Here is a 13,114-nt window from a genome sequence, read left to right on the forward strand (position 1 = left end):
AGCTAGGAATGCCCCTGTGGTCCACCTATGGGGCACACATCACCCTAGTGGATTGAAAGTTGGTGTATTTTTAATTCCAGTATTCTTTAACCTCTGTGGATATCATTTGGCCCAATTTGGAAATCTAGAGAATCTTAGAGAAAAAAAAACAAAAAACTAGCAAATTAGCAACTGAAGTTAGGTTTATTGAACCATACTTATTCCCCTGATACAGAGTAATAATTTGAGACTAGACCCCATACATTTTTCATGTATTCCATAATGCAGTTAAAACTTATCTCGCATATTTGATTTTTGTGGGTTTTCTGATGGCCAAATGACACACAACTGAATTTTGCTGATTCCTCTGCACTAACTAGAGTCTGTTGCACTTGGCTTGGCATTCAAGACTTCCCTCCAAACTATTGTGCTGTCTCCGTGCTCACCTCCCACCCCAACGCCAAATGTGCTTGACCTTCTAGACATACACAATCCTGGTCCTTATACAATGGCTGCTTCTATGCTTACACTGCTTTTGTCAGCCTGTGATGTCTTTCTGTATCTCGCTAACAAATTTCAGTTCAATTGGACACACATGTATTGATCCCTAGACCCATTATGGTGTGTGACTCATAGATCGTGCACATTTGTGTTTGTAAATAAATGATGAAACGGCCATGTACAAATGTTTTCTTAAGTGCTGCAAGGCATAGAAGGATGCAAAGGTTATGATCTTTCACCTTGAGGAAATCACAAGCTAGACAGGAAAATAATACTGTAAACAACTATTAAAAATGCATGAAATCAGTTTCATAGTCATGAGGGTGGCATATGAGGCTGGTCTGAAATAAAAAGTGTTGTTGGGAGCTCAGGGAAGGCTTTCCAAGAGGGTGGCATTTTATTTGGGGGCACTGATATTTAAACACAGTAAAACCATGGATTGTGAGTAACTTGTTCTGAGTGTATCCTGCAAGATAAGAAAACATTTCTAGTACATTTTAACTTGGTAAACAAGCGATGTCTTGCAATGTAGTACGTGATGCTGAATGTCACGTGATCACAACTGAACCAACGGTTCTTGAAATTTGCTTTGATATACAAGTGATTACAAGCATGTTTCTGGAACAGATTATGCCCACAAATCAAGGTTTTACTCTATAAGGAAAGGCAAAGCTGGTTTTGGAAAAGCTCTCAGTAGTGTCTTCTGGTATGAAGGTGTGAGGCTGGGTATTGAGAACTTTCAAGAGCTGGTTGACTACAACCCCATCCTCAAAGCTCATGGCAAATCTAATTTCCTCATAAAGCTTTTCTTAAGTCCACACTCACTGCCTGCATCCTTCCCTTACTCCCCGAGACTGTATGTTTATTTGGAGGTTAGATATATTGATCAAGTTAGGCAAACTGAAGTGAAGTAACTTACCACTCTGAAATCTCAATGGCTTTACCCAATGAAGATCATTTCTGGTGTAGGCTCCAACACCATCATAGGAGATCAGGTACACATAATCTTCTCTGACCCCTAAGGCCTCCATGGAGTCCTCCTGTAGACTGTCTATCTACAAAGAACGAGCATGCAGAGGACAGACCTTACAGGAATGTCCATAGAATGTCTCCACCCACATTCTATGGCTGTGACTACCACACACCCCCAGAGATGTACGGGAACTGGAAAAGGCCATGTTCCTGTGCACCAAGGAAGAATCTGGAAGTTTTGTGGATACACAATATCGTGTGTGCGACACGAGTTCATAATTAATCCAGCACTTGTGACATACCTACGTGTATCTGACACCAGAGCAGGTCAAGTCATAATATCAACTGTCTTTCAAAATGTGAGTATCTGAAAATATCATGAACTATACAGTTCAACGTTTCTAGGTCTCGTTCTAGTTAATATTTCTGCTCAATTCTTATCCATGAGGATTTTTTAAACTTTAAAAAACATCAGTATGGTTTCTATTGACAAAAATTCCAATTTAAAGTTTTTCAAGATGGCCATAAAGCCTGGAAACAAAAGTAAATTAACCTGACAAACGGGCATTGGTATTATGTTACATGGTACATTCAATATGTTATCTCCTTAGAAAATGTGTGCAAAATTTTAATGAGCATGGTACATTAATAAGCATCTCTATCAATATACAAAAATGTACCTGATGTGTTGCTTCAGTAGTTGTTTTTTCTGATTTTCAGCAATTGAGCATGTGCTTCTGGCATATTCCACTAGAAGTAAATTTTAATCTGTAAAATCAACCTATCAATCAAGATTAAAAAACTTAAAATACACATTTCAAGGCTCTGTGACCATGCTGTATATATTTTTATGATTGTCGCAAAATATTTCAAGGTTACTTTAAGATTTTAAGGGTAGTACCAGTTTAAGATTAAATTTATGGGGTGCCTGGGTGGCTCAGTCAGCTAAGCGTCTGACATCATGATCTCATGGCTCGTGAGTTCGAGCCCCGCATCAGGCTTTCTTCTGTCAGGGTGGAGCCCACTTCAGTTCCTGTCTCCCTCTCTCTGCCACCCCCCATCTCGTGCTTTCTCTCCGTCTCAAAAACAAATTAAAACATCCAAAAAAATGTAAAAAAAAAAAAAGGTTAAATTTGTAATATCTAACTCTTCAGATTAGTTTTCAGAAGCCCTGTGGGCTAAGCAAAAATCTAGGGGTAGACAAGCATGGCGGGGCTAACAGACCCATCCTACACACTGACCTGCCATATTGCTCTTTTTAACATGATTCTATCCAAAAACACCTGAGACATACCTAGCATTCTGGTTTTCCTTCCTCAATTCTTTCATAACTGTTCTCTACAGAGGCTGTCACCTTTACTGGGTATTTATGCGCTTTTGGGCTCTCACCCATCACCATGAGAAGAAGATGACTAAGATCGTCCACTGATCCAAGGAGACAGATAGAGGCAAACTGAGCAGACTCCCCTCCCCCACACCCAGACATGGTGAGGAAAGGATGGAGAAAGGAAATTATCTATAAGACACAGGCGACTTGGGATCCTGACCCAAGACATATCAACATAAAATGCCCAATATGTAACTTACTCAAGGTTCTACCTTTGTCTAACAGTAGCATGCATTGGCCCTGAGCACACAGCAATGAGAAAAACCTTTCTTATTAAACGTTAATCATAAGACAAGTGTTGGGAAAAAAATAAAAATCCAAGCTACTTTTAACTGTCAGATACGTATAAACATAATGAAAAATAAGCCACCAGAGGAGTAAAAACACATGAGCCCTGGGATTATGACTAAATAAAGCACAGAGGATTTGGGGGGCAGTGAAATTATTCTGAACAAGACTGTAAGGATGGGCACATGTAATACACATTTATCAAAATGCATAGAACATACAACATCGAGAGTGAACCTTAATATAAACTACAGACTTTGGTTAATTAGTGTATCAGTATTGCCTCAACAATTATAACAAGTGTCCCACATGGATGCAAGATGTTCATAGGAGACAAAACTGGGGGCAAAATTCACATTTGTTAAAACGTTTTGAAAATTGTTTAAAAATTAATGAAAATGTAAATGAACATCAGGGAATTGGGGGAAAAACAACAAAAAACCACGTTGTTACTATCAACTTGATTTCATTGTCTGACCCTCTGTGATGTCTCATCACTGAGAGAAGCCACTGATGTGACTGAGGTGCACGTATTCATATTCTGGAGGCAGACGAATGGTCCAGAATCACTATAAAAGTCGCAGGTTCTGTACGGTTCACGGCTGCATTCTGAGTGGTCAAACGACAGCAGCTGGCAGCCTGCATTTGAGCAGCTGCACAAACCCCCGCCGAGGCAACACGCCCATGCATTCCCCAACCCCTGAAGGTTTGTTATAACCTAAGTACATTTGCAATCTATTAAATCAAGGGTCTGAAAACTAGAAGCCATGGGCCAAACCTGCTCACAGCCTGTTTTTGTAAATATTTCATTGTAACACAGCCACACCTACTTGTTTCTGTGATATTTGTGGATTCATTTGTACAACAGCCAGGTTGAGCGGCTGCAACAGAACCAGTATGGCCCAGAAAACCTAAAATATTTGCTATTTAGTCCTTTCCATAATACCTTCGTCAACCACTATTAAACTATTAAATAATAGCACTATTCATGATACGCTACTCTGACATATATGCTTACGTGCTTTGCAAAAAACTAAACTTTGTGAAGTTCCTTCCATCCATAATTAAGAATATTTAGGAACTAGTGACTCTCTCCTCCATCCACTCCTACTCTCAAAGCAGATTGACAAGCAAAACGTAAACCCCACATCAAAGTTCCAGCTTAAGGAATATCAGCTGGATATTTTCTAATGCATTCTCTAAAATCACGTGTGCTGTGACATGCTCACAATGAACTGGGTAACGTATAATTCCCACAACATTCTTTCCAAAAAGGACAGGCAGAAAATCATGGATGTGCCATGAATCACTCTTAAATCCCATCAACAAACATGGAGCAAATTATATGTGCTAGACCCATGAGGTCAATGCTGAGTTAAAAGTTTTGTTTTTTTTTTCCTATTCTCATAAGAATAATCTCCAATAGGATCAGACTGATCCTATCCTATTGAGCGACGCACCCAGGAAATCAGACGTCACAGCGGTGCTCGGTGGAAAAGTACATGATGCTTTGGGAGCAATTGTGAGAAGCAGCCTTGACACATTTGGTGAAATCTGATGAAAGGGTGGGACGTAGGTAGTGAAATCAGAGATCTAGCCTAACGGCATCAAGCAGTGGAGAGAACCACGCACATGAGCACAGCAAAGAGTGAAGATCAGGAGCCCATAGAATCAAAAGGAAGCAAGAGCAGGCACCAAACCTAGAGGCTCGAGGCCTTGTGTTCATTTCTAAGGAAAGCCTTCTGGTACAGTCTCTTCCAGATAAATGAGAGCAAACGTCACTGTGTTCTCTTGACAGGCAATGGACGCTCCAGAGCACTAAGTATGGGTAGTGGGTTGTTTGCAACATAATTTCAGGGAAAGAGTAACTTACTCATGAGTCAAATACAGTAAAATCTTGGATCGCGAGTAGATTGTCCTGCTAATGTTCCACAGGATGAGCAAACGTTTCCAATAAATTTTAACTTGGTAAACGAACAATGTCTTGCAATAGGGGTTGTACGTGATGCTGCATGTCACAGGATCACAACTGAGCCAATGGTTCTTCTCTCTCTCTCTCTCTCTCTTGCTGTGGGATTGTGGGTGATCGTCTCCCATGCTCAGATGCTGGGTCTCAGGCCGTGGTGTTTGGCAGAAATCAATGATTTTTCAGAATGTGGGAGGGTCCCCAGAACTGTCACTAGTGTATTTTTTGTCACTTCAAAGCACCTATGGACAGTCCTTTGCTCTTCTGTACAAGAGTGGGCTTAGGAATGCTTTGCTTCGTTCTAGGTCAGGCTGCCTGCAGATAGAGACCCTTTCCTCTGCTGCCTTATTGCTAGTCACATTCAATACAGTAGATGACAAGAGTTTATTAACACTGTTGTGTAGCCAACATCTGTGTGAGCATATACAATGGCCCCCATTCATAAAAATGCTGAAAAGAAGGGTGGTAAGAAGGAGGAGATGATTACGGTGGAAGGTAAGAAGGAAAGCACTGAGAAGTACAAACGAGGTATGTGAGTGGCCAAAATTGCAAGATTTTATAAGAAGTCTATGTCGACCATTTGCACACTATTAAAGAATAAAGAAGAAATAAGGGGGTTAGATGCAGCACAAGGAGTAACGAGAATATCAAAGCAATGGCCATGGTTCTGGAAGGTGGCAAAAAGTTGCTCCTGGTTTGGAGAAACGAGAAGCAACTAGCAGGTGATACTATGAGCGAGAAATTTATCCGTGAGAAGGCAAAGGCCTTATACACCAACCTCATAAGTAAACTGCCAGGTACGTCAACAGAAAACAAAGAAGGAGGAAGGGAAGGAGGGAGGGAGGGAGGGAGGAAGGCAAGCTTGAAGTGGCATCCATAGTGTTGTGAGGCATGGAGAGGCTGTGACTTCAGATGCTAAGGCAGCTGAGGTGTTTGCTACCAAGTTCCAGAAAGTCATGGCTTCTGAGTGTTACCTGTTGGAGCAAGTTTTTAACTGTGATGAGACAAAGCTCTTTTTGGGGAAAAGAAGCCAAAGAGGACCTACGTTACGGAAGAAGAGAATGCATGCCAGGTCACAAGCCTGTGAAAGACCGTCTCACCCTCTTGTTTTGTGCTAATGCAAGCGGGGATTTCAAAGTCAAGCCTCTGCTCGTGTATTGTTCTGAGAATCCACGAGCCTTCAAGAAATGCAAGGTTCAGAAGAGCTAGTTAAACGTTATGTGGAGGTCCCACAGCAAGGCTTGGGTCACTCGTATCTTGTTCATTGAGTGGATCAACGAGGTCTTCAGTCCTGCAGTGAAGAAATGCCTTTTAGGAAAGAATCTGCCACTCAAAGCCTGGCTGATTATGGGGAAGGCTCCTGCCCTTCCTCCAGGCTTTGAGGATGACTTACTGGAGGAATTCGAATTCATATGGGAAGGTCAAGTTCCTTCCTCCTAACACCACTCCAGTCCTTTGACTCATGGATCAGCAGGCCATTTCGAACTTTAAAAAGCTTTACGCCAGAGCACTATTTCAGCAAATCTTTGAAGTGACCAAAGGAACAAACTTTACCCTCCAAGAGTTTTGGAAAGATCACTTCCAAGTTACGAACTGCCTCAAAGTCATTCATAAACCCTGGGATGGGGTCACCAAGAGAACCCTCAATTCTACTTGGAGAAAACTGTGGCCTCATTGCATTCTTGGACATGACTTAGAAGGGCTTGCTCATGAACAGCGGCCGCTAGTTGTTGATGAAATTGTGTCCTCGGGGAAGACCATGGGACTGGAGGTGAACGAGGACGACGTTCGGGAGCTGGTGGAGGAACATGGCCAGGAGCTGATCACCCACGAACAGATGGATCTACGTTGCGAACAACAGCAAGGGGTTATGGAGGAGATCTCGTCTGCAGAGGAAAGGAGAAAAAGGCGGAGGAATCCCTCACTTCAAGTGAGATTGGGGAGATGTGTAAAATGTGCGAAACATTGCAAAATTTTGTAGAAAGGCATCACCTGAATAAGGCTGTAGCAGTGTGAGCGATTAATCTGTTTAACGACAATGCAATGTCACATTTCCATGAAATCCTCAAAAGGAGACAAAAGCAAGTGTCATTGGATAGTTTCCTTGTTAAAGCTGCACTAGATGAAAAAGATCTCATTGGGCCAACAGATATCGGTGATTCCGTTAGTAATGGTGAAAGTCTCCCTACACAATAACTCTTCTCTCTCTTGTCTCCCTCCCTCTAGGCATGATGGTTTTCAAAGGGAAGTGCAGGTTAATTTATTTTTCTTTATATTATGTATTTTCTTTAACATGTTATATTCTATTACAGTATTCAATCATTTTATATGAATATTTTTGGGTTGTGGAACAAATAATCTGTGTTTCCATTATATTTATGGGGAAATTTGCTTTGATATACAAGTTCTTCGGACTATAAGCATTTTTCCAGAACGAATTCTGCTCACAAACCAAGGTTTTACTGTACTTTAAAATGAAACCAAATTAGGAGCACCTGGGTAGCTCAGTTGGTTAAGCATCCAACTTCAGTTCAGTTCACGATCCCACGATTTGTGAGTTCAAGCCCCGCATCGGGCTCTGTGCTGACCTCTCGGAGCCTGGAGGCGGCTTCGGATTCCGTGTCTCCCTCTCTCTCTGCCCTTCCTCCCACTCACGCTCTGTCTCACTCTCTCTCTCTCTCAAAAATAAATAAAACATTCAAAAAAAAATAAAAAAAGGAACCAAATTAAAATATGAAATAGAATATAAACTTCTAAAAAGGACTTTTTAAAAGTGTCCCATATTAACAATATGGTAGGTGTCACAGGTGGCAGAGCTGAAGATAAAGAACACAGTCTGATAGACTGTTTTAAGAGGCAAACTGGTCTCCATACACACATATGTCTAGGTTCCAGGAGCCCAAGGACCATGTCTGAATCTCCGGCATGGCCCAATGCTCAGCAAAGGGCTAGCCACCTGCCAGATACTAGGGAAATATTTAAAATGATTCAAGGGAAGAGCTCTTTGCATCACTTCCTAACTGGCAGTAAATTCCAGAACCAGTATTCAAACCCAGGTCGGTTTCCATCCAGTCTAAAGTGAAAACAACTACCCTGCCTGTTTCTCTTGTGTTGGAAAATAGAATTGAATCATGCCTGGATGGCCCCGTTCACGGGCTGTATTAGGACCAAAGAAGACATTATTGAATGAGGATGTATTTTTTAAGTCAGAAACACTGGAAAAATGTAAGTAATTGAAAGATGGAATGTAATAAGTTTGCATCACTACTTTCAAAGTTAGAAGCAATGTTCTAAAGGAGAACCATCTTAGATTTTTTTCTCTCTTTATCTAGGGAGGTTCTGAAACCTCTAACATATTATTTCTTAAGTGTTCACTTTTGTGTATTATAGGTTCATGGTTAATGACTTTTTAAAAAAATATATACCTATTTTGAGAGAGAGAGAGAGAGCAGAGGAGGGGCAGAGAGAGAGAGGGAGAGAGAATCCCAAGCAGGCCCCATGCTGTCAGTATGGAGACCAGTGTGGGACTAAACCCACAAACCATGAGATCATGACCCGAGCCAAACCAAGAGTTGGTCACTTAACAGACTAAGCCACCCAGGTGCCCCTGGTTAATGACTTTTTAATTTTAATTTTAATCCAGGAGAGCATTATATTTTATTCAACACACAGATCTCCACAAACTCTTTGAAAATTGCTTTTTCCCCCAACCTATTCCAGCAGACCACACACACACATACACACACACACACACACACACACACACACACACACAGCATTTGCATTTTGGAAACCTTAAAATCATTTTTTTTTTGTCTCTGCCACAAGATGAAAACATCCACCAACTTCCTGGAGTCTATCGTGATCAATAAACAACAGACGTCTGAGAGTACCACAAATCTCTCCTCCATATTTCACGAAGAGTTTTTCTGTCTCAGGCTCTAGTCAGTAAACAGAGAATAATGTTGATGCTTTGGGAGAAGTATCTGATTGACTGTGGAGGAAATGTCTCAACTTCCTCATCTAAAGCTGCACGATACTTTTTTTCCTTACCCTTTCTAGTTCTAGAATTCTTAATTAACCAACGATACAGCATTTGGATATTAAGGAATTTGAAGCACTCTTACGTAGCCAGACACGCACGCACGCACACGCACACGCACACCAACATAAATCACCGATCCAACTTCTAATTTTAGAGTTGTTTTCAGATCCAATTAGACAATTTTTTTTTGCACACGCTGGTTTGGGGGCTACAGTTCCACCTGGCCATTGTCATTGTCACATGGTAGAGGCCACATCTCACGGGCACTACTTGAGCCACACCATTATTTCAGACTGTAATGTCCACACGACTAATTGGGCATCTCGTTAAACTGCAGCGACGGGTTCGATGGGTCTGGAGTAGGAGCCAAGAGACTGCATTTCTAAGAAGTCCCCAGATGATGCTGATGTTGTTGGTCCACAGGTCACACTTCTAGAAACAAAGGCCCACATCAGTTCAGTTTCAACACTTAGACCAGAACTGAGTTCTCCTTGGAAGCTCTGGTTGGCTTCTCAGCTCAGAGTTCATCATTGCTGAAGGAGGTCAGTGGTGATGCTGTTGTCCAAATTTGCCTGGAGTTCACAGAACATTTGAAGGTGTTTGTTTTGTTTTGTTTTTGTTGGTTTGTTGACTACTCTTCAATACGTCTGTTATGTTCCACTTTCTTCTTTGTATCATAAGTAATACCTTCAAAATGCAATCATAAAACAACTCGCTAATGAAAAGAAATCCTATTACCATAGTGCAGTTTCCTATTATATTCCTATCAGACTATATCAGTTTGGAGTTTTTGTACTGACATAATAAAAGTCAAAAATGGAACCCGGCTATCTCAACCAAATGCATCGATTTACTGGGAAGATGTCGGGAATCAAAGAATTGGTGTGATTTGGGGTCGGAGATCAGGAAGCCTAGGTGAGGTCTCTGGTTGGCCGATGGGCGGCTGCTTCCACAACAGGAGACACAGTATCTTTCAGTCTTTGCGGCACCAGCTCAAGACCCAGCATCCTAATACCAAGCTTCTGACTGGCACGGTTTGAGTCAAGTGCCTGTCTCCCCTCCCCAAGCACGATCAGAGGACAGGTGGCTTCAGTGGGGGCAGCACACCCAGGAAACCGATTTCCTGCCGAGACAACACAAACCAGGGGACTCCTCCCCCCCAAAAAGGGAGAGGGGCTGCCAGATGAAAGGAGTCAACTTGGATACTCACCAGTGGGGGGAAAAAATAACAAATGTTGCCATACACGGGTAATCAAATATTCTATTAAAGTATGTGATGTTGTCACACAATTGTCATTAAATACCTCAGGAAACATATAATGCTTAAAAAAAAAAAAGTCAATTGTAGACACCTGCTTAAATGTTACAGGAGACAGGTTTTCATGGTTAAAGAAAACTGCCTAATATAAGACCTTTAATTAGTTGTTTGTATTTTGTTACAATTACAGAACACACAAATGTTCCATTTTCTTCTGAGACTTTTTCTCCTTCACAATTATCCTGTTGGGTGATGTGTGGATGCTGAATGCAACTGTCTCCTTCTATAGTAATTTCTACTTTTTTCAAGTCTGTTAAATGAGCATTGCCTTTTCCCTTTCGGGTGAATATTAAAGAAAAGAACAAGGGAAAGGTGGTTAATTCAGAAAATCCTAGTATCTCCAAGATACGGAGATACCATTTATACACGAAGGGCAAACAGTGGCATCATTTTTGTTTGGAAGAAATAAAAATTGAATGTACGTATTTGTATTGTCGGCAGTTTCCTCCTTAAACAGAAACACTTCGGTTGTCTTTACCATGTCTAGTTATTTAAATTATTTTTTAATGTGGCAAAGGCCTTGGAATTAATCAGCCCCATCTGCATACACAAAAGACATGACACAGGGAACAAAAACGTCTGAGGACAAAACTAGGCTTCCTTTCACAGGCAGTGGGGGAAATTAGTGTCATCACTAGGTTGAAGACATAAAGAGATTCAAAATTAAAAATCCTTTGAACGCTTCCAACAAGATTCCTATAATCAGCTGAAAGATAAGTAATGATCAAAGCCCTTTAAAACAGTATTGTTCACTCCATTAGAACTGTTTAAATGTACCCTACTATTCACCAGAAATTACACAAGATTACTGCAGAAGCTATGCTATTGTTTCAGCGAGGTACCCAGATGTTTTAAGGATGGCTTCCCCCATCAACATCAGGTTAAAAGCCAAGATACAAAAACAACTGCAGTTATAAACCTTAATTACCAGGAACATCCCCCCACCTAGGTGCTCAGTGGCTCTGACAAACTGATTTTTCCCGAACAGAGTGGACTGGAGATGGTGTTTGGGGACTGGGGAGGCAGACGGGAGAAAGGCAAGTCCTTTCCTACGTGGAACCAAATTTTGGCCAATTCTTCAGACAAACCCTTCCAAAGCCTTCACTAATTTTGTATCTGGGATACGTTAACCTGCTAAAGGTTTCTTTTTCATTTAGTCCATGTTATCCCGGCCCCGGGATGATGGGTGAAAAGAGATAAGCATGTTTCTGCACACCTCATTACCACTGTTATTTTATGCACTCGCCCGGGGATATTACACACAACAGTGCCACACTGGGGTCTGAGAACATTCCTAAGCAGGAGTCCAGAATGATGAACATTCGACAGATTTACTAACTCTTTACTCTTACTCCCTGATGCACTGTGAGGTTTTAATAACAATATTGTTATTGCTTTTATTGATAGCAATTTGGAAGGGACATCTTTTGTCTCCATCTTTAAACACGTTGAAGGTTTCACATGATATTGTTTATGATCACTAGCTGAAGATGGGGAAAGAATTGGCAAGGTTTTAGAAACCGATTTCTACCAGCCACTTTGAAAAAATACAGCAACTTCAATTTTATGTTCCCGGCAAGATCAGTCTAAACGGTCCAGACTATACTGAGTGCAAGAAGGCACATAGAGAGGGAGATGTTATGATCTATGTAGAATCTCGGAAGGTGTGTGAATCAAATCAAAGTTAAGTGAGCATGGGTTACCATACGGTATTTCTGGTGTCAAACTCTAAACGTCTAGTCCATTTTGGAATAGTTTAGCTCTAGATTTTTCCTCCCTCCCACTTTATTCTCAACCACCAAGTAGCACATCTAGGGGAAGCAAGGATGTCATGAACATAACTCCTATCCTTAGAAAATCCTGAAATTTGAACACACGAGTAGTGTCATGGAAAATGGCAACATTCAATGTCATCAGGTTTGCCTTGGAGTCGCAGAAAGGGCTCTCTGAGGTTCTCATATACAGATATTTAGCAATCACATGACGAAACAGAAACACACCGCATCCAGCCATGACTTCTGGTATGCATTCCTCACATCCCCATGTAAGAACTCCAGGAGAATGGCAGGATGGCAACATTGAGTTCTTGTATTCCGAGACAGTGATTCCTGAGCACGGGTTGCATCAAAATCATCTTTGGGAATTGTTAGTCCTAACAACCACCACAGTTATAATCATTAGAGCTTGCATTTACTGAGTACCTGGTGAGTACTGTGCTAACCACTTCTCAAGGATACCCTCTTCCAAGGATATGAACGTTTTAGAAAATCAGGATCACTAGAGGTGAGACCCTGGAACTGCCCAGATGATTTCAATTTAAACTGTGCTTTGAAAACAACTGTGAAAAAGGGACATTACTCGCCAACTAAGTTCCCCAACCCTGGGGATGAGTGCTCATTGATGAACAGAGGGTTTATGATGCCTCAAGGACGACCTGACCCATCCTCCCTCAAACCCACAGGAGCTTTGAAGTAGGTCAAAGAAGAGATTCCAAGATTTCTTTGGAAGGCTTTAATTTTGACTTTCCTGCTGTGACACTGGGCTCCCACACTTCTCTGCCATTATGCTGTATTTCCACATTCCCCGGAAATTTTTAAGATATACTGCCCCAAGTTTACATCCGGCACCACGCTGATCCAAACCAGGTCTCCTGATTAG

The sequence above is a fragment of the Panthera tigris genome, chromosome A1 (assembly GCF_018350195.1).
Source record: "Panthera tigris isolate Pti1 chromosome A1, P.tigris_Pti1_mat1.1, whole genome shotgun sequence".
Classification (NCBI taxonomy): Eukaryota; Metazoa; Chordata; class Mammalia; order Carnivora; family Felidae; genus Panthera; species Panthera tigris.